General features: G+C 42.4%; 1 protein-coding gene across 1 annotated transcript in view; it reads right to left on the reverse strand.

Annotated features, from left to right (window-relative positions):
* Positions 1 to 13,062, reverse strand: part of SGK3 (serum/glucocorticoid regulated kinase family member 3) — a 59,947-nt gene extending 46,885 nt beyond the window's left edge. Inside the window, exon 1 of the mRNA XM_061448353.1 lies at positions 12,821 to 13,062. The gene's annotated coding sequence lies outside the window, so the exon portion shown is untranslated. The remainder of the gene's footprint in view (positions 1 to 12,820) is intronic.
* Positions 13,063 to 26,598: the final 13,536 nt, after the last annotated feature.

The following is a 26,598-nucleotide window of genomic DNA, read 5'->3' on the forward strand; positions in this document are numbered from 1 at the left end:
GTTAGCATGACTGGGAACCACAGGGAACGCCTGCGCTGCTGGTGCAGTCACCTCCCCTGGGAGCCTGGGGTGGCAGGCAGATCATAGGATCATAGAATAATTTGGGTTGGAAGGGACCTTCAAGCTCACCTAAGTCCAACCCCCCTGCAATGAGCAGAGCCATCTTCAACCACATCAGGTTGCCCAGAACCATATCCAGCCTGGCCTTGAAAGTCTCCAGGGATGGCACATCACCACTTCTCTGGGCAACCTGTGCTAGTGTTTTACCACTCTCATTGTAAAGAATTTTTTCCTCATGTCCATTCTGAATCTCCCCTCTTTCAGTTTAAAACCATTGCCCCTCATCTTGTCACAACAGGCCCTGCTGAGAAGTCTCTCCCCATCTTTCTTACAGCCTCCTTTAGGCACTGGAAGCTGCTGTAAGGTCTCCCCAGAGCCTTCTCTTCTCCATGCTGAACAACCCAAACTCTCTCAGCCTTTCCTCATAAGAGAGGTGCTTCATCCCTCTGACTATTTTTTGTGGTCCTTCTCTGGACCCCCTCCAACAAATCTCCAGCCACGGGACCCTCACCATGTACCTCCATTAAAATAAAGTTGGGATAATTACAGATATTTTCATCCTTCACTCATCTGCCTCCATTGATTGATTCAGAAGCATCTATCAAGTCAGAAAATACACTGAATGCTGGTCTGCACAGAGCAACAGCAGAACCCCCACATTACATGCAAATGTTTGGAAGACCACTCACCAAGCCCAGTGAGATCAGAGCTCCCAAGGAGTATCTAGGTGCACGCATCAATATGCTCAGTGAATTAGTTTGCTAAAGCCAGTCTCCGATTAGGTACAGGATAGGTAGGGCTGCAAATAAATTATTAGAATCATAGGAAGTCTTACTGGGATGGAGATGTTCGTGCAAATGGGAGAAAAGGAGACAGAAGCCTTAAAAAGCATTTTGTGATCAGGACAAACCAGCAAAGCCTTGCTTAATTATTATATTAAACCCTAAATAGTGATTTATTTTGGGCACCTCCTCCATCAGCACAGACAGAAGCTTGGAGGCAATTAAGCACACTGGAAAGAGTAATAACAGGCAGTAGGCAACAAAGAAAAATATCTTCCTATTTTTTTATTGCATCATAATTTTTATTTAGAAGGATATTGTGTGTCTACCATGTTACATCCTGTCTCTCCACTTCCCTGTTCTCTGTAACCCGGCCTCATGGGAGGAAACCCACAGGGTTTCAGCCACCATGAGGTGCAGCTCTTTGCTCACAAGCTCTCTTCCTGCTCTCCCCACACTCAAATGCCACTGTCACCCACTCTGTTCTGGATCCTTTTCACACTATAGCTGTGACTTGTCATACCTCACCAGACAGGAATAAACCTCAGTGTAGTGTTCTTTGGAAAAGAGGTTATCTTTATTAATTTTGTACAAGACAACTAGTGTAGTGTGGACTTGATGCAGCTTCAAGTGCCTAGTGGCTGCTAATGACTAAGATAACAATGTAAATATACATATATATAGAGATAGGTATTATTGCACACACCCCTCTTACCGTGCTCAATTGACCACACAGTAATCCTTTAAAGTTTCAAAATCCTTCTATTCCTAGCTCTTAAAGACCCTGGTCAGGAACAATTTTTGCCTCTGTAACAACTGGCAGAAATAAATCCATGGTTGGAAGAGTCTGCATTCAGCATCTGACCTTTGTACAAGTCTTGGCAGCTTGTGGAACGAAGTCCAGACCCACCATGGACAGGCTCAGGTTGCAGATCAGACATGGAGCCAGTGTCAGACTAGATGATCTTTAAGGTCCTTTCCAACCCAAACTACTCTGCAGCTCTGTAAATCTGAAGGCCTTTATTTTCCAAATTGATGTTTCCCACTACGGCATGTGCATTGTGACAGACAACGTGCCGTAGACAGTTAGAGCCTGGAGCATTGCAAGAACAAGCCATTGCACTAACAGGGATAATCAGTTTAAATGACAAAGGCAACCAGGGTTGTTTGGTTAGTATCTCAAATCTACATATCAAACTGCTAGCAACTTGGAAATACACCGGAAAAGCCTGAAATGGGAATCTAACAAACAACATGCGGTATCTTGATAGCCACATGGTATAAAGAACAAAGGCTCACAAATTGACACGAAGCTCTGTTGTTGTTTAGACTCTCGCTTATTTCAATATTAGCAAAATTTAATTAATTTGAAAATTATAAATAATAAAAATTGTATTTTGAAATTAGCAAATTAATTTTTAGCAAATTAATTTAAGTAACAGAAGGCAGCAGACCCTTTAGATTTGTTTCTAGACAAATAAATGGAAAGCGACCAGTTCAAAAGACAAGTTGGTTAAACCTCATGAAATGGGAGGAGAGGGAATTCATAAATGTAATGAAGACAAATGTGAACATGCTCAGGTAGAAAGGAAACCTCACAAGAGACACTACAGAGAGATAGGATAGGAAAGCAGCAGGAGTTTCTCCAGGAAACAACACAGCAGGATAATCTGTCCTTGTGCCTTGTAAAAACAAACAGCAGAAGCTGTAGCACGAGATTTATTTGTCAGGACAGACACAGAATGTGAGAACATGGTCAAACTGCTGGCAATAAGTATCAAGCCTGCATAAATACATAGGTATGAGAATCCGCATGGTTAAGATAGAATGCAAATTAAAAAAAAATTACTAGCAACAACAAAAAAATCCTTATTAGCAATAAGTTTATAGCTTAAGAGCAAGAAAAAACCTTGCTGTCCTAGTCAATACAGAGAAACTGATGAGAGATGACATCCAGAAGGCTATCATGTTTGGGACATCAGTCTTCACTAAGAGTGTCAGATTAAAGCAGTAAGTAGCATAAATAATAGCCATGACAGGTAAGAACTCAGGGGGAAGAGAGGCAGAGAGGAAGAATGTGAATGAAAGCGTGTGCACATGTGCACGATGGAAAAAACCCAAGCAAGTAAACAAAATGAGTGACCCGGTAAGTCAGTTTAACTTCAGACTCCTGGGGAAAACAATCCTGAACAAAGTAATTAGCACCTGGAACATAACCTAACTAGCAGCCAAAAGAGATTTGTTAAATCTCATCACTAACTTCCTTTGACAGGCCTTTCAGATAGGTAGGAGAGAAGTCAAGATGTCACATCTTTTCTTTAGTAAGGCTTTGAAACCGCCTTGAGGTATTCTAACAATCAGACTACAGATGCAGGAAGAATAAGTATTAGTTCAAGATGTGAGAAACAAAGGTTAAATATATCATTGCCAGGACAGAGTAGTGACCTGGAAGGATGGAGTGAAATGTAGCAGGTTACGTACAAGATACTGCCCGCAGACAGGAAACATCAAAGACAGAAGTACAAGGTGGAAACAAAGCAGCAGACAAGAAAGCAGCAGACTACAACGGGTTGTAAGAGACAAATAGCATGCTGTTGTAAGAAAGACAAACGCTGCTATGAGATATAAGATTTAAAGAAAAAGTGTTGGTGGGCAAAGCTGGAGTATAATCCGTTTAACAAAAATTTCTTCTTCTATTCTTTTCTTTACTGTGTCTTGTATGAACACCTGTGAAAGATGCAGTCCCACTAGAGAGGTACCCAGGAACAGTAATAAGAATGCAAAGTAGTATAGAAGATGTGACTTATGGGGAGGTGGGATGGACAAGCTAGCTGTAGTACGGGGGTAATTCTTAGAGGGTAGCTGTTACATTGGAAGACTACTACAAAAAGAAGGGAATTGCCTCTTCAGTCAGTTACGGATAGACCAATCCTAATGAGCTTAAAATGAGCACAGAGGGGAAAGCAAGTGATTTTGAGGATGCGGCATCCATACTACTGCACATGTTGGTGCAGCCCGGTTTGTGTGTTTTGCTTCAAACAGCTCTAACCTGGTACTGTGCACCAGACACCCATTCCTGGTCAGTAGGTGTTAAAAGCGCTCCTGCAGAATGTCTTCCACTCTGACTTAATCTGAAAAGAATCCAGCTCATGTTCCCCAATATCACTAGGCAAAGTGAACTCAAATGTGGTGAGGGATGTCCTTCAAAAGCAGGCTCCTCAACTCAACTGTTCAGTCACACAGACTCACCTTAAGCCAAACCTGAGTAATCCAGGGACTGACGGTGGCATCCATACGGCAGAGAGCAAGCAGGATGGGTCACAGCTACAGCAGACCAGAACACTGCTTGTCTCAACTCTTTAAGATAGATGTAAATACTTTGCAGCAGCGAGCATGATTGGAGTGACAGTATTAAGTGTCTAGATACCAAGCACTGACTCTTTTGAGACAGCATATTGACCATTTTAACTGACATCTGATGTGACATATGGATGTCATTGGTAGGTTTGTGAATAAACTGAAACAAACCATCACAATGTTTTCATTTAACAATTGCATTTGCTTTAAAATAAATTGATAGTAATCTGTCTTTTCTTCCTTTTCTTTAAATGAGGACCTGTCTAGGGACTTCCTGACTCATATAAATAAAAATAGTGGAACCAAAACAAAGGACCAAGCACCCAAGCCATCAATCTTTCCCAGCTGCTGAGTCACAGAGCAACAACCAAGACAAAAAAACATCCCAGTTTCTCACTGCCCGTTCCTAATTTCTTAACAACATAATTTAATTCCATGATGCCACTTTCTTCTCCTAAAGAAGGGTCAAACTGTGCACATCTGTGTGTGCATGCCTGTTTAGATTCTGAGCTGCAAGGCCATCATGTGTTCTTTATGAGGCACTGCTCTGTAGCTTCTTAAGTATCTGGCACCTTTGGTTTCCTTTGGTTGTTTCTTACTCTGTGCACACCATGCATCCAGCATGGTTCCCTGAATAGTTATCTGGGTTCTGACTGGGTGGTTGATGGTAAAATTTCTTTCAGGTCACTTCAAGTGATGCTCCTATGTAAAACAGCAAACTGATTTTTGCACATATTGACAAGTTTACAGTTTCATTTCTGTCAGTGTTGTGAGATTCCTCTTTCCAGCTCTATTTTAATTCTTTATAAACGAACACACATGAAACATGAGAAGAAGAAACCGATAAACAATCTCAACTAATACCAACAAATACAATTAAAATGTTTGCACAGAAATTCTGGATATCTCTTAACACATGAGAGAAGCTACAGAGTTCTGGTTCTGTTCCCAGGTAATTAATCAATGGGAGAACAGCTAAGGGCATCAAACCTAACGAGTTATTTTATCTGAGGATCCTAGCCAGCTTGCGTTACTATGCTGTCAAGACAGGCTTTATTTACACATTCTGGTGAAGTACTCCACAAGTCTAACATTTTATGGCAGTTTATAAATTTCTAATAGCCTCTGCCAATTCACATAAAGTGTGCTTAAACACCCAGATGTTATGACCAAAAGCAAATACATCATGAATTTGAAGTTTGTCTGAATTAGTGAGGTCAAGTCAAGCGTCTAGGCTAAATTTACATTGCCTTGGATGTGTCAATTAACATCCAAGCAGCAGAACTTACTTACCGTCTTGGACGGTAGATGAACTCTTTCCTTGTCAGTCTGCCTTCTGGTTTTAATTGGGTAGAAAACTACTGTAAATATTTTCTTCTTTCTCACCCTTTCTTCCCAAGGCTTTTTATAAACAAGTGAGGTATTGTTTAGCTGCTATGCACTATAACCCACACACCCCAAACCAAACTAGAGAAGTATGTGTTCAGATTGCTTACAGAGCACTCGAGGTTTTATAAATCTTTTGATCACACACTGCAGAACAATTTGAATACCTCCAGACAAACTGATCAGGGCAACTTACAGCATCTTTTTAGCTTTGCCTGTCATAATCTGTATAAGGAGAGAAAAGTACGATTGGAAACTTTGGCAAATGAACCTAAACAGATTTGCTCAGCGGTCACCGAGCCTCTGGTCAACAGTTCTGTGCTGTTCAAAGCCCAAGTACAAGTGCATCACTGTTCTCTCTTTTAAATGTAGAATAATTCTAGGATTCATGGCAATTCCAGCTTGAACTCAGCTCTAAAGAACCCCTTTGTTTTCATATAAATCAGTGCCTGGTTTTAGATAATTCTATAAAGAATCCTATTCATCCACCACATAACGTATTTGTTAACATGAAAAGAGACCGAAGAGCCAGCCAACCTCCAAAAAATTCTGAAGAAAAGTGAAGTTAAACCAATCTATCTAGCATATGCCATCAGAGTTACATATAATGTGTGTAGACACATACACAAGATGTAAAACCTCATTTGAAACAGCACAGTTTGTCCTTGATACAAACACCTCACACTAAGGCAACTGACAATTTCGGAGTACAGTAGCCATACTCTGCTATTCTTTTACCAAGGGCTCATTTGGGAGGGTGAAATTCAGATGGTTTAGTATTAAAATGCTGCTTGACTATTTCCGTACTAGTCTGAAAATCCAGAACCCCTTGTAAGAACAACTGATCAACCCAAATTAGTTATTTACAAGATATTTACTGTGAGTACTAGATTACATGAACACCGTTAGATTCATTACTTAAATGAAACAGCAAGGCCTGGTATTTCGGGGAGAAAAAAAAAAAAAGAGGAGGCACATTGGATTCTAGACTGTCGGCATCTACTCTGACTCTAGATAACCCCCTTCTGTCTCACTTCTTACCGCTCATAAAACATCTCTATACTTTTTAACGCTATGTGCTATTTTACTTACCTTTTATGAAAACACAGCCTTTTTATATTATTTATTTCTGTAATATAGTCAAGATGCACCATTACTACTGCAGCAAGGAGGAAGTTCTTTGATGCATTTGTCTTCAGGCATTTGACAGTCTGGGTACTTTTGCCAGGTAGCTTTTATTTCTGACTGTTCTAAGCTTTCTCTGTTTTGTGGGTTTTGGTAGCATTCCAAACTCGTAGACTTAATGCATCTTGCTTTTGCAAGGTATGGTTAAATCCCATCCAAAGGCAGTACAAAAAGTTTTTTCTTTAATTACCTCCTATTCCTCTTCCATGCTCTTCCCAACATTAAACCAAAACACGTACCATAAACTGGAAATTCCACCAAATTTAAGTAAAACTATTCATTTTCTGCATGCTCAGTCCTTACTTATTTACTAAACTTAAGATGAAACGTATTTTAGGGCTTGATAGTGATCCCAGTTCATAAATACCTAACACTAAGATGCCAAGAAGTCTAAACCTAAACTATCATAATCTAAATACACATTCTGTCAATCCTGCACACTGAGTACATTTCCAGTAAATACAGATGTCCAACATTCCTGCACTGAGCAGGAACTAAACAGGGCACAGCAGAGGCCACAGAACAGATGGTCAAGGGCTGCAGCACATGCTCTAGCAGATGAGCCAGAGGCAACTGGACTCGCTTAGCCTTGAGAAGACTTCAGGAGCACCTAACATGAACTTCCCAGCGCCTCTGAGACACTGCACAAGAAGAGGAATCACTATAGGATAACTGACCATCAGGGCAGGTTGCCTAGGGGTACTGCAGAGCCTCAGCCTTTGGAGGTGCTCAAAACCCAGTTAGACAAAAGCCCTGAGCAAACCCTGTCTGAACTCAGGGTTAACCCTGTTTCAAGCAGGTCACACTTGATACCTCTCACGGTTCCTTCTAACCAGAATAACCGCATGATTTAAGATGTTTAGCCCTAAGCGGCACTTACATATCTTACCCTAGCTGAATCCAGAAACGTCACTGTAATGCAATGTTATATGCAACATCACAGTACAATAATCTTCACAAGTCTTCTAAATACTTACAATTTCTCATTAAAATATTGATTTGAGCAAAGATTAATGATGCAAAGCCCTGACATAGCTATCAAGACAGTTTCTGAAAAATTAGAACTGTTTCCAACCAGTGCCTTATTTTAACAGCAAAGTTACAAGATCTCAAAAATTGGCACACAGTTTGCATATATTTAGGTATCAGATTTAGCATCCTGTATTATACTGACAAATAGAAATGCTTGGGAGTGATTTCAATTCCAGAGATGTTCATTAAGGACTCAAATATGAAGTATAACTCCATGAGACACTGCAAATCTATTCTGATGCACCTGCCACACTAGCAACATTGAGTCCAGAATGAGAGGAAAAGCATTCCTTGGTCTGGTGTCTGTTCCAAAGTATTTTGCAGTTAACAATACAATAAAAACTTTTATATAGTTCTGTTTCCTCAGTTTTTTCACAGCAGTGAACAAGAGATGAAGTCCCGTTGCAGGAAAATTGGCTGCAGCAACTGGAAGAGGTGGCATCAGGAAAGCAGCATGCTGGTGCCTCATAAGCAAATGGAAACATGTCAGTCTTGCTTTTCAGCAGGGGCAAAGGAGCAGAACTTGATGCCCCTTTGGTTTACTCCAAGAGAAACATAACGGTCTGTAAAGTTACACAACTTCTGCAGTGGCAGTGTTTTGCAATAGTACTTGGCAAGGAACTCAGCATGAGCAGCTTGCCAGTCACCCCCAGAGTTTAAACAAGACTGCCAAGAAATAAGATGTGATATCTTTTTGAATAAAGGAGTTTTGAAATAAATTTAGATTCCAATCTTGCCTGTCCACATTCCGCCCTCCAACCAGGTGCTTTCCTGCCCTAAAACAAAGAAACACTGTAGTTGCAAAGCATTTCAAATATGAGGGAATAAGGAAGCTCCTTCTAGTCAGATGATGCCTAGAGGATGTCTGAGAGACCAAGTGCAAAGATCACGTGAAGATACAACCTTATTTCTTCCTTCCCTAAAGGCTAGGGAGGCAGACTCTCAACACAGATGTGGGTGAGGGAATGGAGTTACAGGCCAGGTCACTAACATCCAGATGTGGGGTACGGATCGGTTACACCACCACCTAAAAACCTTGCATGACACAAAGCTCCCAGGCTGGCACCTGCTGCCACACAAATACATTGTGAGAGGTGCTAAGGATGGAGATTCCTGCACTGGAAATGGGGCTTTCTGGTAGGAAACACTGGATATTCTGCCCCACTTCACTTTCAGAGCTTGAACTCCTAAGCCAGGACTACCAACAGCTGTTACCACCTACTCCAGATTTCAGAGCCCATTCTTCTCTTGGGCACAGTTTTCTCCTGGAGCAGCCAGCCAAATGTTGCTCCTCTCTCAAAACATGGGAATTCTCACCTTTGGTAGCACTCTCAGCAGCAGCACCAAGCACTAGATCCCAGCCCTCCTCCCAGGGGAGCACACAAACTCATGCAAGAGTCAGGTTCTGGTGCTTCTTCATGTCAGCTTCAGGCAACCTGCTGCATCCTCCATGAGATGGCCCAGGGTAAACCCAAGGGGAAAAGCATGTCTTCCCAGTTACTTACTTCAGCCTATGCAACAGCTGCAGAGGTGGGGGCAGATCTGGGCTTTAACCCCTTGGGCACAGGGACCAGCAGCCCAGGTTTCAACTACTAGAACACAGTCTATAGACAAGCCCCACCACCACCAGCTCTCCAGGAAAGTGAACACTGGCTCCTCTCCTGGCAGTGTTTCAAAATCAAATCCTATACAGCTGCATCTGGAGACACAGCCGTGTGTGTTTACAGCATGCTTGCCAGGTGCCCTAGTTTCTCCATCTCCTAAGGGCTTTGATCCTCGACTGCAGCAGCTCTAGATAAGGCGCTTAAGAACTTTCTGCTTAAAGAGGGAGATCCAGTGTGTTTAAGACACTTCCAGAGCCAGGCAGAGACTGTGTTAGGTGGTTTGGAAGACCTGGGGGGAGGGAATTAATTTTGCTTTAGAGTCAGGAATTCAAGCAAGAACTTGATTAACACATATTAGAATGTTCTCACAGTATGTTGAAGGCCTTCAGCTCTACTTTGGAAAGTGTGTTTGCTTTGCAGGTTATTTTAACATATGCATACTACTCAAACTGGAACAAAATAAATCCTTCAATATAAACACTCCAAGTGCTAACTTGAAGTAAAAACAACATATTGCTTTACTACAGCTCAGTTTATATAAATACATAGATTACTTTCTCTAGTTTCTATTCCTTTGGTCTACAGTAAAAACTAATTCACAGCAATGTAAGTCTTCGATGATTTAGGAATGACCAGAAATGAAGTCACAAAACCAATCAATATTGACCTTTCTTTGGGAAAATACCCACTCCTTAAAAATAGCATTTTTCCAAGTGACAAATTAGAGAGCCAAAACCAAATATTCATTTACAAGTACAAATATGTATAGGCTGATCTCAATTTACACGCAGAAATGAAGGGCATTTTTGTATAAAATGGCCTGCAGCCATGGGACAAAACTGCCCTAGTCCTTGCATGCAAATCATAAAACTGAAACCATCTGGAAAATTACGTGGGATATAGGCAGGATAACTCAGGAGAGAGCTCATGTGTGGATGTGGCTGAAGGATCACAGCTTATTAGGAGCTTATCTTGTATGGATGGGATGGAAAATAGGATTTGACATACCCTCTTACACACTGATGATTAACGTGAACCTGCAATTAGCACGCATAGCATTATAAAATGACAGATTATTTCCATCATAAATCCTAGATCCCAGAGGAGACAAGAGTTGCTTTGCATCTGTTTTTATTTGCTAATACCTATGCATTTTATTTTATATACTTTATTTTTGTCTCTCAGCATACCCTATTTAAATATCTTGTTGCTGGGTCAAGTCAGCTTCAGAGGCTTGCAGCTATTCCAGCTAGCTAGGCTGAAACAATTCTGCATATTAAAACCCAGCAATCACTATTTTAAACACATGCCATTACAGTCAAATTATCCACCTACTTGTGGATTCACTTTAAACAAGTCAAAAAAATTAACAGAGTAGTAGTTTTAAAGTGCCCACATCTTAAAACTTGAACTACTTGCTCCTTGCAATACATTATTTCGTAAGCAGAGTGGGCCGGGACCCACCCAACTTACGTTCCCCATAGGTCCTCTGAAGGCCTCTGCTCAGTAAGTCTTGGATAAGCAGCTTTGTCATGCTTCTTAGAAAGATACCTGTTCTTAGAGGATGAAAATGCAGGCAGCAATAGTAAAAAAAAAGCAACAACTCCTATCAGTTTCTGATTATCAAATGAAGATACCCTCGGAACAACATAACCCGTGAATTCCAGGTCTCGCAGCACTTGAGATGCAGCCCATGTATACACCAGTTTGCGTAACTCACCCTCCCCTCAGGAAATGTTTAATCCTCTTTTAAGATAACAATACATATTGAATTTATTAGATTAGCATGAAAGAAATTAAATGCAAGGGATGTCAGCATTTGAGTGTCCATTATAAATGTCAATGCTATTTCAACACTAAGAGCATGTAACAAAGAAGCAGTAGCACTTACTACAAATAGAGAGATCACAGGCTGCTTTTTGCAGCTAACTCATGCATATTCCTGCTCTTCATACACTCCCCAAAATTAAGGGGAAGAGCCTGGCACTATTCAGACAAAAAAAAAAAATCAATAACAAACCAAATCCAGCTCTACAGGAGCACGTAAGTCTCAGTAAGGGGAAGCCAAGGGGCAATGACCAACGCTCATGAAAGAACTAAGCCAAAGACATCCTGCAAATACAAAGTCAGGCAGGTGGGTGTTTTGGGATACCCTGTCAAGCTCCACTAGTTCTCCCCTAATGCAAATCCTCCAAGTCTGTGACAGGTTTTTACCTTCACAGAATCACAGGATCATAGAATGTTTTGTGTTGGAAGGGACCCTAAAGCTCATCCAGGGACACCTTCCACTAGAGCAGGTAGGTCTAAGTACCATCCAGCCTGGCCTTGAACACTGCCAGCAATGGGGCAGCCACAGCTTCTCTGGACAACCTGTGCCAGTGTCTCACCACCATCACAGTAAAGAATTTCTGCCTAATGTGTTAACTCCCTGCAGAAGCTCTGTGCACAAAGCACCGGTACTTTGCAACTCCTTCTGCATGGGAGGAGAAAATGTTCATTTTCTCCCTGCCTCCAACCTTCTCTCATTGAAGACGTCTAAAGAGGTAAAGAGGCAGTTCCAGCTCTTGCCTCTGGCACAGACACAACTAGAGAGACTGCAGACCTGAACTGTCTTAACTGCTTTTTCTCTGCGAAATACAAAGCAAAGGGAACCAGAGTATCCCCATCCTTCTAGGGCATGGGGAAGGGGCTCTCTGCAAAAGGGCACCTTCATCTGCTCTGAGTTCAATGCCACGCCATCCCTTACCTCTTAACCGCCTGCTTCCAGCTGAGCGTTACTGTCCATACGGAATTAAGCAGTGTTAACTGGAGTTTGGTGGTGTCTGTAGCTGCAGCCCAGAAATCAAACCCTCCCACACCCAGCCAGCCGTGCAAAAATGAAGCGTAGTACATATAACCACACACACAGAGTAATGCAGAAAAACACCAAGGCGAGAGTACTAGCAGGAGCAAGTAACACCGCTGGAGAAGGGAGGGATAGGGAAAAAAAAAGAGGAGAATACGAAATGCGGAATGACTTTGCAACTTCTTTGCATAAAAAATAGAGTATCTAAGTCTCTACCAGCTGAGGAGAAAAGCTCAAGTTTCTCCGTGTTTGTTTATCCATCTGTGAGCACTCTGCCCCCAGTCCGGGACCGGATCCCTGCAACTGGAGCCGTCCCCCTACATGATCAGTGTTCTGCGTGAGCAGTCCCGATCCCTGCCCGGGTGTCCGTTCGCCCCCGCAGAGGGCTAGGGAGCACCACGCTGACCGCACTCCACAGAAGCAATCGGGGGCACAAGGGAGCCAAACGGGCCCGTGTCCCGTCCCGCCCTGCCGCCGGGAGAGGGTACCCTCCGTGGCCCCGGGCGCCCCCTTTACCGCCTGCCGTCTGCGAGCGGCCGACGGCACCTGCGTCGCCGGGCCCCGCGTACCTGCCCACCTCCCTCCCGCCGGCCGGGCCGGGCCGGGCCTGCCCGAGGGGTGCCTGTCCGTACGTCCCGCCGCCCGTTCGTCCGTCGGGCCTCTTCCTCCTGCCTCCCCTGCCCTCGCTCTGCCGCGTCAGCCGCGCTCCTCCCGCCGCAGCCCCGGTGCTGGCGGCTCCCGCTCTCCGAGGCTCCCCTCGCCCCACCCGCAGCGCAGGCGGGGCCGCTGCCGGTGTGTGAGGGGGTCGGTGTCGCTGTGGGTGTCGCAGCCGGGCCCCGCCGACCAGCGCCTCCCCGGTCAGCGGCGAGCGACGCCTGCCGCGGGGTCAGGCGGGGACTCGCGGCCGGCGCCGGCCCTGGCCCGCTCCTCTCCGGTCCCGCTCCCCGGAGGGCCCCGAGGCGAGGCAGGGACAGAGCCGCGCCTGCTGCTGCGCGGCCCGCGGCTGCCGGAGCACGCTGCGGTACGGGATTCGGGGCCGGATCACCGGCGTGCTACCACCGCCCGTTGGTCTTCCAGGGCTCTCCACGGGGAGCACGGCCGGCGCCTCGGGAGCGGGTCTCGGGGGTGACAGTGCCTGGCAGCAGCGCTGTTCTCAGCTACATTCACAATCCTGGAGCACCCCGCCAACTGCAAAGCTGTCGCACCCTGGCACAGAGAGAGGATGGATTTTCGATGCCAGCGTTTCATTCGTCTGGCCAGCGAAAACTAATTAATCGGGCTGGGTGGAGGAAAGAGCCGCTGGAGCCGTTAGCTTGGGCGCAGAAGGACCGTCCCCCTTCTGTCTTCTAGGCGTTATTTCGCCTTTTTTCCTCAATAATCACTTTCAGCGCTCATTTTCTCGCAGCAGGATGTGGTAAAAATAGAGTTATCAGTTTGTTTCAAGCAACGTTTATTGTCTGTTTTCTGGCTGCTTCTCCCCTGCTTCCTGCCATGCTTGCTTCTCTACATACTGCCACGGCATGAAGCACAGAAAACCACACCCCGCCCTGAATTTCTGCAGTCCTGCCTCAAAATGCTTCTGTGTATGAGAGCCATGGATCCGGGTATGACCAGGGGAGGTCCTCCCACATGGCACACCTGAGAAGGTGGCACCAGCCTGGAGTCTTCACAAACCAAGGAGAATGTTGGGAAGGCCTCAGAGTTGGGATGTGAGCTGAGGGAGGTTCCCAGCACAGACAGGGTGCAGGTGAAATTTTTGAGTGGCAAGAAGAGGAAGGTAAGAGGCTGCTGAGAAAGGCAACAGCCCTTGCATCCTGAGATGCAAAAAAAATCCCAGACTTTAGTATGGGCAAAAGTGAATCCTAGACAAAGAGCTCAGTCTGATGGTCTGGCATAGTTAATCTGATGTCCTAGTATGCCTCAGAAGATCATGGAACGGGTCACCTTAGAAGCTATGCTAAGGCACATGGAGGACAGGGAGGTGATTTGAGCATGGCTTCACCAAGGGCAAGTCCTGCTTGACCAACCCGATGGCCTTCTATGATGGAGTAATTACACCAGTCAATAAGGAAAGAGCTACAGATATCATGCATCTGAACTTCTGTAAGGCCTCTGGCGTGCTCCTCCACAACATCCATCTCTCTTAATTGGAAAGATACCAATTTGATGGGTGGACTGCTTGGTGGATGAGGAATTGGCTGGATGGTCACATCCAGAGGGTGGTCAACTGCTCAATGTCCAGATGGAGATCGGTGACAAGTGGTGTCCCTCAGGGGTCTGCCCTGGGAGACGTACTCTTTAATATCTTCCTTAGTGACACTGTCAGTGGGATTGAGAGCACCCTCAGCAAATTTGCAGACAATACCAACCTGAGTGACATGTCTGAGGGACAGGATGCCATCCAGAGGGACCTGGACAAGCTCAAGGAGTGGGCTGATGTGAGCCTCATGAGGTTCAATAAAGCCAAGTGCAAGGATCAGGGTAAATTCCAGTTTCAATACAGGCTGGGAGATAAATCGATTGAGAGCAGCCCTGACAAAAAATACTTGGGAATTCTGGTGGATGAAAGCCTGGATATGAGCCGGCAGTGTTCACTCACAGCCCAGAAAGCCAACTATCCTGAGCTGCATCACAAGAAGCATGGCCAGCAGGTGGAGGGAGGTGATTCTGCCCCTCTGCTCTGGTGAGACCTCACCTGGATTACTGCATCCATCTCTAGAGCCCCAGCACAGGAAAGACATGGACCTGTTGGAGAGGGTCCAGAGAAGGGCCACAAAAATCCTCATAGGGCTGGAGCACCTGTCCTTGAGGAAAGGCTGAAAGCTGGGGTTGTTCAGCCTGGAAACAAAAAAGCTCCATGAAGACTTCATTGAGGACTTTCAGTACTTAAAGGAGGCTTACAAGAAAGATTGGGACAAACTTTTTAGCACGGCCTGCTGCAGTAGGACAAGGGGTTATGGTTTGAAACTAAAAGAGGGTAGGCTCAGAACAGATATAACAAAGAAAGTTTTTACAATGAGGATGGTGAAACACTAAGGAGGTGGTAGATGCCCTATCCCTGGAAACATTCAAGGCTGGGTTGGATGGGGCTTTGAGCAAGTTGATCTAGTTGAAGATGTCCCTGCTCATTGCAGGAGGTTTGAACCATTAAAGGTCCCTTCCAACCCAGACTGTTCTGTGATTCTATGATAATCATAACCACCTGTTTCTCTTAAGTTTTGCATGCATTTAATATTATGTCTATGTGGGTGTCCTTGATCCATCTTCCATGTGTAATTGTTTAGAATACAGTCACACAGAAAACTGTTTTCAGGACAGCTTCCAAAAAGCGAATCTTGAGACAAAAAGGTTATGCAATTTGACCCATCCGAGAGATCCACCCCTGTTACACAGAAGTAATGCTAAGAAGTGAGAAGAGAGATTATTGCCATATGATATACTTGGGATAAAGTGATTAACGCAACTAAACCTTTCCTGTAAGGCCTAGATTTTCAGGAATTAATCTTTCAGTATTAGAACACTGTTTCCACATTGGATTAAACTCTCTCCCTTTTCTCTGACCGAACCTGAATGAGGAAAAAGGCTTGGAAGGTTTTCTCCTTTGTTAGGACAAAACCAAAAATAGAACAAAAAATGTTCTCCCTTCTCCAGAGTAACCTATAACCTGATCACAACATTCTTGTACTTCTTAAACAGTGGGTAAAGTACCCAGTTTTGTTGCTGCTCATCCCATAATGCCACAAGGATTTCTACTCCCAAAGCTCTAAGAAGGTATTCTTGTATTGCTTATTCCTTGTCTAAAATTAAAAGTCATAAAAAGCATCCACTTAAAGTGAAACCCACCTTAGTTATCTAACAATAATATGTAACTCTTTCCTGCCACTTAAAAAGGACACAGAAGAAAACCAAGAGGAAAAGCACAAACAGCAGCTGTCATCAGTAGAGGAGGCTAAACCACTGGAAGTCTCTTCTAGTCCTTTTTGGTTTTGTTTTTGGGGTTCTTTTGCATGTGTGTAAAACCACTACAAATCTTTCCTTGACCATTTTTCCAGCTTCACATGCAGTTTTTCACCAACTAGGTGTCTTGAGAAAGACATGGTCCTCCTGCAAGTGATGGGTTGGCTTGCCAACAGCCTGAGAGAAAGTTCCTAGTCTAGACTTTAATCTGTAGATGCAGCCCTGGCCCCTCCATTACATTGCTGTGGTGGTGGAGCCCCTGGGCGACTGTAAATTCACACTCTTTCCAAGTTCATTTCTCTGCACCAGAGACTCTTCTGTTGCTACTCAGGCTATTGCACTCCTGTACAGCCACGTCACAAGAAGTAAATATCAGTGAGAATCTTAACCACCCCCCTTCAGTACAAGGAAATTTCACCTACAGTGGAAGCCTCTTAAAAAGAAAGGAACAAATTAAAATCTACCTGCCCCTGGAGTAAGCCTTTTCTTCCACTGTAACTACCCTGTAGGAGCAGCATGTTTTCCTCTTACTGTGGTATTCCCCTGCAGGAACATAAGTACACACTCAAAGTCCCTAATGCTACCTCATCCATAACAGGAAGCACTAAACCTAGAAAATCTTTAAAGGGTCAGTCTCGGTCCTGCTGCTGAACAAACAGAGCTAATAGATGTGCCTCATTTGTTCTGTCATCTGTTTACTCCATCGTTTGTTTTCTTTTCTTACACATATCCTTGCAGACAGGTTGATTTGTTTAACTACACATGGGTCAATGTCTGAACAGCTCACCTAGGAGCACCAGCAACACAGAAGGAGAAAATGGGGAAAAAACAGACTATGGTGATAACATACTGCTTTTAAAGCATAACAACTCCTATCGACATCAGTAGTCTGGTCACAGACTGAGGTCAGGGTAAACACTTTGTGTGGTAACTGAGTAGTTGTGGAGATGATGTATTCTCCTCCTTACTGTGAAACACCAAAGTGGGAAACATCTTTTGCAAGGTCACCATTACTTCTGCCTTGCTATTACCTTCTTTCATTGTCTTTGTTGCTTTCACCTATTTGCATGTCTCCACCTTTCTTCCCTTTGCACTTCTTTCCCCATAGCAACTCTGCCTCCATACATCCTACTTCTGCCACCGCCCACATGAAAAAGCTGCGTAATAGTGCGGGCTGAACTTCAGAAGGAAAGATTGCAAAGACAAATGGTCGTTAGCTGATGTAGACTGATAGTGAGCTTTCTAGCACTACAGGCTATGAGCCAAAGTTGGCAGAAAAGAAATAGAGATAGGCTAAGGAAAAGTGGAATAAAAAAGTTAAGAAGTTCTAAAGGAGAGAGCAGAAAGTTATATAAGGCAATCTTTCACCTAGGATTGTCTGTTCAGCAGACCTGGCAGTACACGCTCGGGCTAGTTAGATCCCCACAGCTACATACTAGCAAGGAAATAAATCAATGATTACGTACCATGAGAAAGGCTTGTTTTGACATGCCATTCATCTGCCACTGAATCCATGTTCATGAAGAGGTCCTATCTTCAGGCACAGAAATACCCATTTTTCAGAAGAACTTCCTCAAGGGATGATAAAGTTTGTCTTCAGGGGGTTAGCTAACTATTTGTATTTCTTATAAGTGCAGAGCTTTATAAAGTGTAGGTATTGAATTTACTTTTCCCCAGTAAGGTCATATAACACTTATATGTTTTATTGAACATTTGAAACATGGACTACAGCAATTAAGATGAACGTTTAATGAAAATGTTAAATAAAAAGCAACTTAAATGTTTTATTGAACTCCTGAAACTGCATTGCCAAATCACATCTGGGGATCCCTATCTAACTCCCCTTGCACCTCCAAGGAAAAATCATCTTCTCCAAAGCACTGCCATGAGGCTTTCATATCAACACCCAAATCAGAACAGGTAGAGAAGAGTGGAGGTCACCCTTCTCACAGCCACCTATTTTAAGTTGGTTTTACTTTGTTGTATTTCCTACACTGCTGGATGCTTTGAGTTTTGTACTCATACAAAAGAGTAGTTTGTACTTGTCAGTCTCATGAATAAATCTAGATCAGATTTTGCAGAATTGGAGTTCACCATGGACAGATACTCAGGAAAGGTGCCCACCTCCAAAGTGAAAACAGAGTTGTATTTCCAAGTATTAGTTGTTATTAAACAATGGTGAGTAGCAGTCTAATCCTGAAACAAAGTGAATACTGGTAAATTGAGTAGGAAAAAGATACTACCAAGTTTGTGGGTGATATCTCAGGACATCAAACCACTGTTACTCAGTAAGTCCAGTTCTTTTCCTGAAATGGTGAGAGGTAAGCAGTTAAGCATGGGATCTTCTCTCTAGCTACTAAACACAATTCATTTTCTCTTCCTCTTTCCAAAATGAAAATTTGTTACTATTTTATTGTATCCTCTTAATCAACTGCACATTACGCTACAAATGTTTAAGTGTGTTCTGTGTAAAATTCAAGGTTAATTAGACCAGAAGGTTCACTGCCCTTCAGCTTTTGTTACTGGATACACTGTACGATTCATCCATTCATACCACAAGCCTGTTTAATTTCTGCGTACAAAGCAGAGCTCATTTTTTGCATTCAGGATCCCTGCTGCTATGAACTATTTGTCATATGAAACACCAGTCACGTTGAGTACAGCATCTAACAGAGCTTCTGCAAGCAGAATTAACTGAAGTAATGGAAAACGGTCTATTATTTAAATCTGTAGTAAATATCTTTAAAAATAATAAAACTATTTATCTTTAATAAATGACAGTTCTCAGATATCTGGATAAGAATTAGAAGCTACTTCTCTACAAAAAGACACAAGGAAAAAAAGCAGTAGGGCATGTAATACTAGAGTGGTATATAATTATTATATCTAGATCCTTCTAAACAGTAAATGAAGGGATACAGCAAAGACAACATGAGAGGAAATATAGTCATCTTACTCACTGCAACATGTAATAATTAAGCAAACATTAATTTAGAGGCCCCAAGTAAAACCCTAAGTCTACTTTTGCTTCTAAAGATAGTTTTATAAAAGGGTATTTTGAATAATTTTAGTGATATAGGAAAAACCACATCATGGGATGTAACAATGAAAGTCTCCAAGAAGTTAAAATTAAACTAATTTACCAGTTTCAGTGTACAAAAACATCCCACTTAGAAGATAGATTTATTTAATGAAGTGGGATTTTTTGTTTCTTCTGTTTTCATTTTCATTCCAGCTGTGGTTGTCATCTTGGGGAACAAGAAAATCCCAACCTCAGATGTTTCCCATGAGCTATTAGGAAGTACCAAAGATGAGGCAACAGCTTTCCCAGAAATAAAATCTCAAAACCTACCACAAATGAATGGGTGTGTTCTTAATTGTCTTAATATAAGAGTTGGGGTGTAAAGTCTTTAAAAGAAGAGAATGAGCCTTTTGAGTGGGCAAGAGTAGGTGGCTTTAAGTAAACTAAGTTACCAATTCCTAAGTGAAGTGGAGGGGTTAATACAGTTTACAGATGAGAAGTCTTTTTTACATATGCATAAATCAGAAACGTTGTTGCTCAGTGCTCACTCTTTATTAACACAGGCACTCTTTTCAGCCCAGCTGATAGTGACAGTACACCTTTAAAATAAGTTTTTTTTTCCCTTCAGTTTTGTTGTTCTGCTTTCTCATCTTTTACTGCCTTCTGTTCTGTGATTTTTTCTGCACTGTAATGCAGTACAGATGAAAGCAGATTAAGGAGACTGATGAAATCTCTTCTGTAGGGTAAACTGGGAAAGACCTGAAGTTACGCATTGTTTTTATGAACTTGCACACAGAAATAAGCATAGTGAAATACAGTGGGTGTGCAACAAAGGGATACTTGAACGGGGCAAATTAAGGAGAGATACCTATGTCAGTAAGCCCTGGGGTCTGTAATGTGCTGTAACTCCATTCTAAATGCATCCATTTTGTAATCAACTCCTGCAGAGCTCCAGCAGCACGAACACAATGAATGTCCCAGATGTGCTAACCAACTGGTACATGTATAGCAGAGCATGTTTCAAACACTGGTAGCTATCTACATGTGAGGTAGCTTCTTTCCTAGTCAGAACTGCTGGAAGTTTATGAGAAATCCTTTTGCACATGTGGTAGGAGATAGCTGCTCACAACAGGTCTATTTGGGAAATGTCTGGAGTCCTAGGAAGTGACTGAGGCATAATATTTAAAGTAGGGATAAGATACACCTAAGCCAATGTTAAGAATGCCACGTTCTTAGCTTCAGAATATTTTCAGATCCTGCCTGCTTCTAAAGAGTTATTTGGGGAAACTATCCACTGTTTCTCCTATACCTAGGTTTGAAAAGCAAAGTCTTGGGTGCAGTTAGTTTCTTCTCCATCTTATTCAGGCAACTGTAGGAAAAATACCTGCTTGAGGCCTTCTTCCAGAGGTCTAGTATACTGTCACAAGGAAGAGGGGTTTCTGGGACTCCCTTTCTGCAGAGCTGGGGTTTTCCACCCTGCCAGAGACTGCTTATGTTTTCTCCTCATACCAGAGGTCCCACGTGCATCTCCTTCCTTCTCCACTACCTCATTGATTCACTGAATTTGTTTAGTCCACCCCATATTTTAATTCATTTTTCCTTCATGGGAAGAAGCTCATAGAGCCAGTGAAGTGGTTTGGAAGATGAGTTGGGACTAATGCTCTTGGGAGGAGTAATGGCTTTAGTCAAACATTCTTTGAGCTGTAGGTTATTATAAAACTAGCTGATACTCTCAGCTCTGCTAACTCACATACAGAATGTAAGCTCTCAGTCTCTTTTTCTCAAATTCTCATTTTGCCTTTTTTGCTAGTTTTCAACATAGTCAGCATGCTTTTGTGTTCATCAGGAACATTCCCCTAAATTTCACAGTTCACCTTGAGCACTGGGCTGGCGGCTCCTGGTGTAAACAGGAGGTAAGCAACTGTCAGAGGAGTGGGTTCATCAGTGATAGACACAAAGATAGAAAGGGGCTGGAAAAAAAGCAGATTATTTATCATGAAACAATATAAGCTCTGTCATATTTTTTCTCCTATCCTCTAATTTTGTGTCATCTTTCTTCACTGAAATCCTGACTCTTCCTTCCAGTCTATGCATGCTACCAGCCACAGTTACCTAGCTCTTTTGTTTTCTAGACAGTGATTTTTTTTGTTCACCTAGCTTAGATTTTTTCCCTGCTGGTTCACATACTTCTTGAAGTAAGGTACCAACACACACTGCACTTGCTGCAAGTTGTCTGTCGATCCTTATGTCTTACCTGTAACGCTCATGCTCCAAATCTTTTAAAAGGCTTTCTTTTTCATAGCAGTATGACACGGCTGACTCACAATCGGTTTGTGATTCACTGAGCTTTTCTGAAGCGTGCTTCCAATAAATTTACTCCCTTATCTTGTGATTGTAAGTGGGAATGAAATATTATATATGCTGATTTCTAATCCTATTGATTTCACCGGCTCATCAAGATAATTTTGAACTATATATTTCCCCCTCAACGTGCTTACAACCATTCCAGTTTAGTGTTTCCCACAAGTTTAATAAGTATAATCTTGCATGTAATTAATGAACAGATGAAGGACAGATGCCTGCATAACCTCATTTGATATTCTTTTACAGTTTGGTGGTGACCAGCTGCTCTGCACATGCCATGGTTACAATCATGTCTTTTCTGTCTAGCACAGCAGCGTCTGATTAGTGCATTTTCTGCTAGCTTGACTGTAAGGTGTAATGAGAGAATACCAAAACTCACAAATGCCAAGATAAGACAGTTATCACTTCTTCTCATGCATGTGCCCTGCTCTCACAGAGAGAAAAGAGGCTACTTTTTGGCATTGTCAACCGTTCCCTATAGTAATAATGCATTTGAAGAATGTCCTTATATCCTCTTAATTGTGTCTTATTCTCTGCTTTGGTAACATTGGATTATTTTTTACCACATTTTTCTGGTTTGGTGGTTTGATTTAGTTTTTCATTTTTTGTATGGTTCTTTTTGAGTTTTGGGGTCAATGTCATTGTTTAATCAAGTTGTTTTTTCTGTACTTCACTGTTCCTTGGATCAGGATAGTTTGGGCACACGTAACCTCTGATTTTTTCAGAGTTATTTTTAATTTTTGCTTTGTTCCCATGAAAACTTACCTAGCAACATGAAGAGCTTTAGTAAAGTCCATTGTCTTTCTTTATCTATCTTATTAATCATGAGCAGTTGTGCAACTTGTTAGCCACTTCTGTTCACTCAGCTACATTTTCTCAGATTCAAATCTAGAAAGCTTTCCCCATAGGATGTCTTACATCTTCTATATCAGCAGAATCTCTCGTAAACTTTCTACCTGTTAGCCATCTTTTTCCCACTGTACCCATTTACCAGGGGGTATGTGTTAATTTAAGTAGTGAACTTGGTGGTAATGAAGGACCTTGGTCTGATTTAATTTGAAATCCTCCCCTTAAAATTATATCCCCTGAACCCACCTTATGCAGAGCTCTGTGGTAAAGTCACACCACAGTGGGATCTTCCCTCTGCTTTCTCTTCACCCCCATTTTTTTTTTTTTTTTATTTTTTTGTGGTTATTTGAGCAGATCTCCTGATGAGTTCTGGACCTCAGAGCAGACACTCATGTTCCCAATGTGCACATCATGGTTCCCCATCATTCTTCAGCACGCAGTGTTCCTCTCTATCAATATGTGCCCTGTGAACTACCCTACCATGCTATGCTAATAAAACAGCACATATGCAAAACTTGTCCTGCTTATTTTATTTGCTCAGGCGTGTACAATCATCTGGGATGTTCAGCAGCTGGACCTTGTGTTTTTCTTTATTTTGATTCGTCAGAGAAAAGGCAGCAGAGTGACAAAGTAATTGTGCCTTGTAGCAGTGATGTCTCATCCGTGTAGCATGGCAGTTCCTGGGTTCACTCGGTTAGCTTCTGCTGACACCTACTGCCAGAGCTGGATACAGCAAAGTTATAAAGGAAAAGGCTTTGGCATGGTCCCGACATGATTCATGGTATGCAGCTTTGGATTCGGGCTGCCGGTATTGTACATAAAGAGATAACATCAGACATAGCTTTATGGAAATAAGAGGAATACAGATCAGAAAGGGCAGTCTCCAGGAGCAATTTGGGGGGTTTTGTTGTTATTTTTCTTGTAAAATTAGTGAAGGACAAAAGTTAATTGAAAGTCGCTTTATGCATTTTCCATGATAGAAGCTAATGAGCTTATGGCTAGAAGCAAATACTTCTTAAAGGCAAAAAAAAAAGATATCTATATATAGATATATATAAATATATATAATTTTTTTTAGTAGATGATACATCTTCGTTGTTCCTGTGAATGATTTTACATCAGGTTCAGGAAAAAGCTTCCTCTCAAAGTAATTCCTGGCCAGTAGTAGCGACCTATTTCTTTGTTTCTGCAAACAAACCTCCTTTTCACTTATTTCAATAGGACAGGGCAACAAACCAGTCTGAAGGGTTCATCTAGTTTATGTTTGAACTGTAATAACACCTAGGTTAAAACCTGCAGGAGAAAAATCTGAGGATAGAGTGGCTTTGTTTGTTGTTTTCAGCCCATGGATTCACTTCCACCATTTCATATTTGTGTACCAGATTGTCTCCTATGTCTTCAACTCTGAAAAATACAGGCTCTCCGCCTGTCAAATACTTCCAACTTTAAGCATAATCACAAAAAAGTCATCACCGCTATGTGTTCTCTGTAAGAAGCATCCTTATCTTTGTCATCCATTTACATCCTTGACTTGGGAGTTCTCCTGTACTGGAAATGGCTGTTCATTCTTCTCTACTAAACTGGGCATTTGTGGAGAAAACTTCACTAAGGACAAGACAGTAAATTGGGACAATTAAATACATGTGAATGTCATATAGATTTAAGTGAACCTTTAACAGCTGCCAAGATCAGGGACTGTGCATATGCTGTGAACATACAAATCAATGTGGCAGTGTGTGTGTTAGTTGCTCAACCTGTTTTATTTTGAGACATTTATCTTTTAGTGTAATGGGATTGTACCGTTCTTTCAATTTGTATTTGACAGAGCACTACAGAAAGCAGATAATTATTCACAGTAATTGCCATTGAGAATTCCATGTATTCAGGTTACACATCTAAGCTAATAACACCTACATCCTCCTCTTTTTTTAAGGTCTACTGCCCTAAAGATTGATTTTCTATTGACAGTTGCTGGACACAGACAGTCCTGATGGATCTGTTTTGTTTGCCAGCTGTGCTGGTACAACTCTCAGAGATATCCAGGATAAAAAATGGGGGACCCTAATTTTGCAGAGTTTGCATGTGAAATCAATTTAATTTGCTTGCATGATAGAGCCTCAGAACCAGATTTTGAGTCAAGAAATAAAAGGAATGCATAGGTAAAAAAACCAACAACGTACCCACTGGGCAGCTTGTCTTGGATGCTGAGATTGTTCCTGCATAGGAGTCAGCTGTAGAGCTTACCAAAGAACGCTGTCCCTGAGCAAACATTGGAACATCAACTTCGCAGCTGTAATGCCTTTGAGCACACTATTTGGATAGCTATAATTAGTATTAGAACCTCTGCCCACTATTTCCCTTTTAATGATGTTTTCCTAACATTCTTATGTTTCACTTACACATGTACCACGTTCTGAGCAGCCCAAATTTGGTCTTGTGTGTAGGAATGACATCAGTGTTAACCAAGTGCATCTGTTAGTGTTGTGAAATGCAGAACCTCTTTCAATGGCAACAGTTCAAGCTCTAACTCTGTGAAAGCAATGAAGGAATTTTATTCTGGAGTTCATTGGGAGGCAGTGGAAGAAGCACATGGAAATTACTCAGTTGGATGCATACAGTTCAAGAGCTACCAGTCCAGGTCCTCAAAATAGGCCAGATGCTGTTTTCTAACCACCACTGACTAGCTATTAATTAACTCAAAGGTTTATAAAAGCTGAACTGAAGTTGCTTAGTGGTGGTTCCTGTCCTTCCAGAATACTGTCCTGGGCTGCGCATTGCCTCTGAGGACAAGGACGTAGGAGGCCCAAGACCAACACCCCTTTGGCATACCACAGTAAGTGTGGTGGTTAGTGCTCAGGCTTTAACAATGCCTGCTCAAGTGCAGGGCAGCACAACACATGCAGTTCAGCAGCAGTTTTGAAGTGAGTGCAGAACTGGTTCAACAACATCGATAAACACAAAGAGTCCACACTGCATGGGACTCAAAGCTGCTCTGCACAGTGAAGCACATACTGTTGTTGACTCCTTGTAGATAGCTGGTACTACTAATAGTACTTTACGGTATCATAAGTACTACCCAGCTGGGGGCCTACCCATGCCTTTTAGACACTAGAGTGTTATATCCAAATAGAAAAAGTTGCACTCATTTTGGGTTGTGATGATATTGCCAACCTCTTTCAAGCTCACACTTGTGTTTTCTCTCTCCTTTTCCTATAGCGTAAGGCTGAAATGTAGCGTGCTTTTAGGGCCAGGCCAGACAAAACTGCTGGTCTTGCAGGCCAGGCAGGATCAGCTCTGCCAGGGATTCAATGAAGATAAAAGCAGCCTTTTAACTATCCATAATGGAGAAAGGATATCTATGGACAGTATAGGAAGCATGCTGAGTTGTAGCTGAAGGCTGGTAATAACTTCCACTTCTTGTGGTTGACAAAATAGAGCATCTTCTAGTTTATCATGATCTGGTCTTTGGCATACTGCACAAGCCTTATGTTTCTGTTTAGCTGAAACTTCTGTCATTGCTCCTCCAAAGAAACAAGTTCCTTAAAGAAATGATTGCTTTTACCTGGGAATGACCCATTTCCTGAGGGTGAGTGGCAAAGAAGAGAGGGAATAGCACTGGCTGAAGGTCAAACTTCAAATTTTAGGTCTTGCATCCTGGGCCTGGAATGAAAGCCTGGTATTTTTGCCTGTCAGTGCTTAGTTCTCATCAACGAAATAGCATAGATTCAGATACATCCTGTTGCTGACAATCCCTCTTCTGACCCATTATAAATAGATTTAGCTTTGTAATCAGTGTGATCTTCAAGTACGTGGTAGATTTGAAAGTTATCCTGACTGTGATGTTGCTGTTCACATTGCCTGTGTGGTTATTGCTATGATCTCTGGTAGGACTCCTTGCTGCACTTCTGCAGGGTATCTACTAACAAGGCAGACACTGGATTTTCTGAATTTTCCTTTAAGACTGCTTCAAGGTTTTGTACTTGCATGACCTATATTCAGCGATATAACACAGAACTTCCTTATCCTGTTTGCCAGATACAGTGTATAAAGCTTGTAAATAAATACGCATTTGATTTGCATAAATTATTAACTTGCCAGAGAATTGTGATTTTTATCAAAGATTCTGTAATGAAATTTTATTGTTGCAGAAATTGC

This window comes from Pezoporus flaviventris, unplaced genomic scaffold (genome assembly GCF_033815535.1).
Source record: "Pezoporus flaviventris isolate CSIRO_AGI_PZ_B2104156 unplaced genomic scaffold, CSIRO_AGI_Pfla_v1 ptg000007l, whole genome shotgun sequence".
NCBI lineage: Eukaryota > Metazoa > Chordata > Aves > Psittaciformes > Psittacidae > Pezoporus > Pezoporus flaviventris.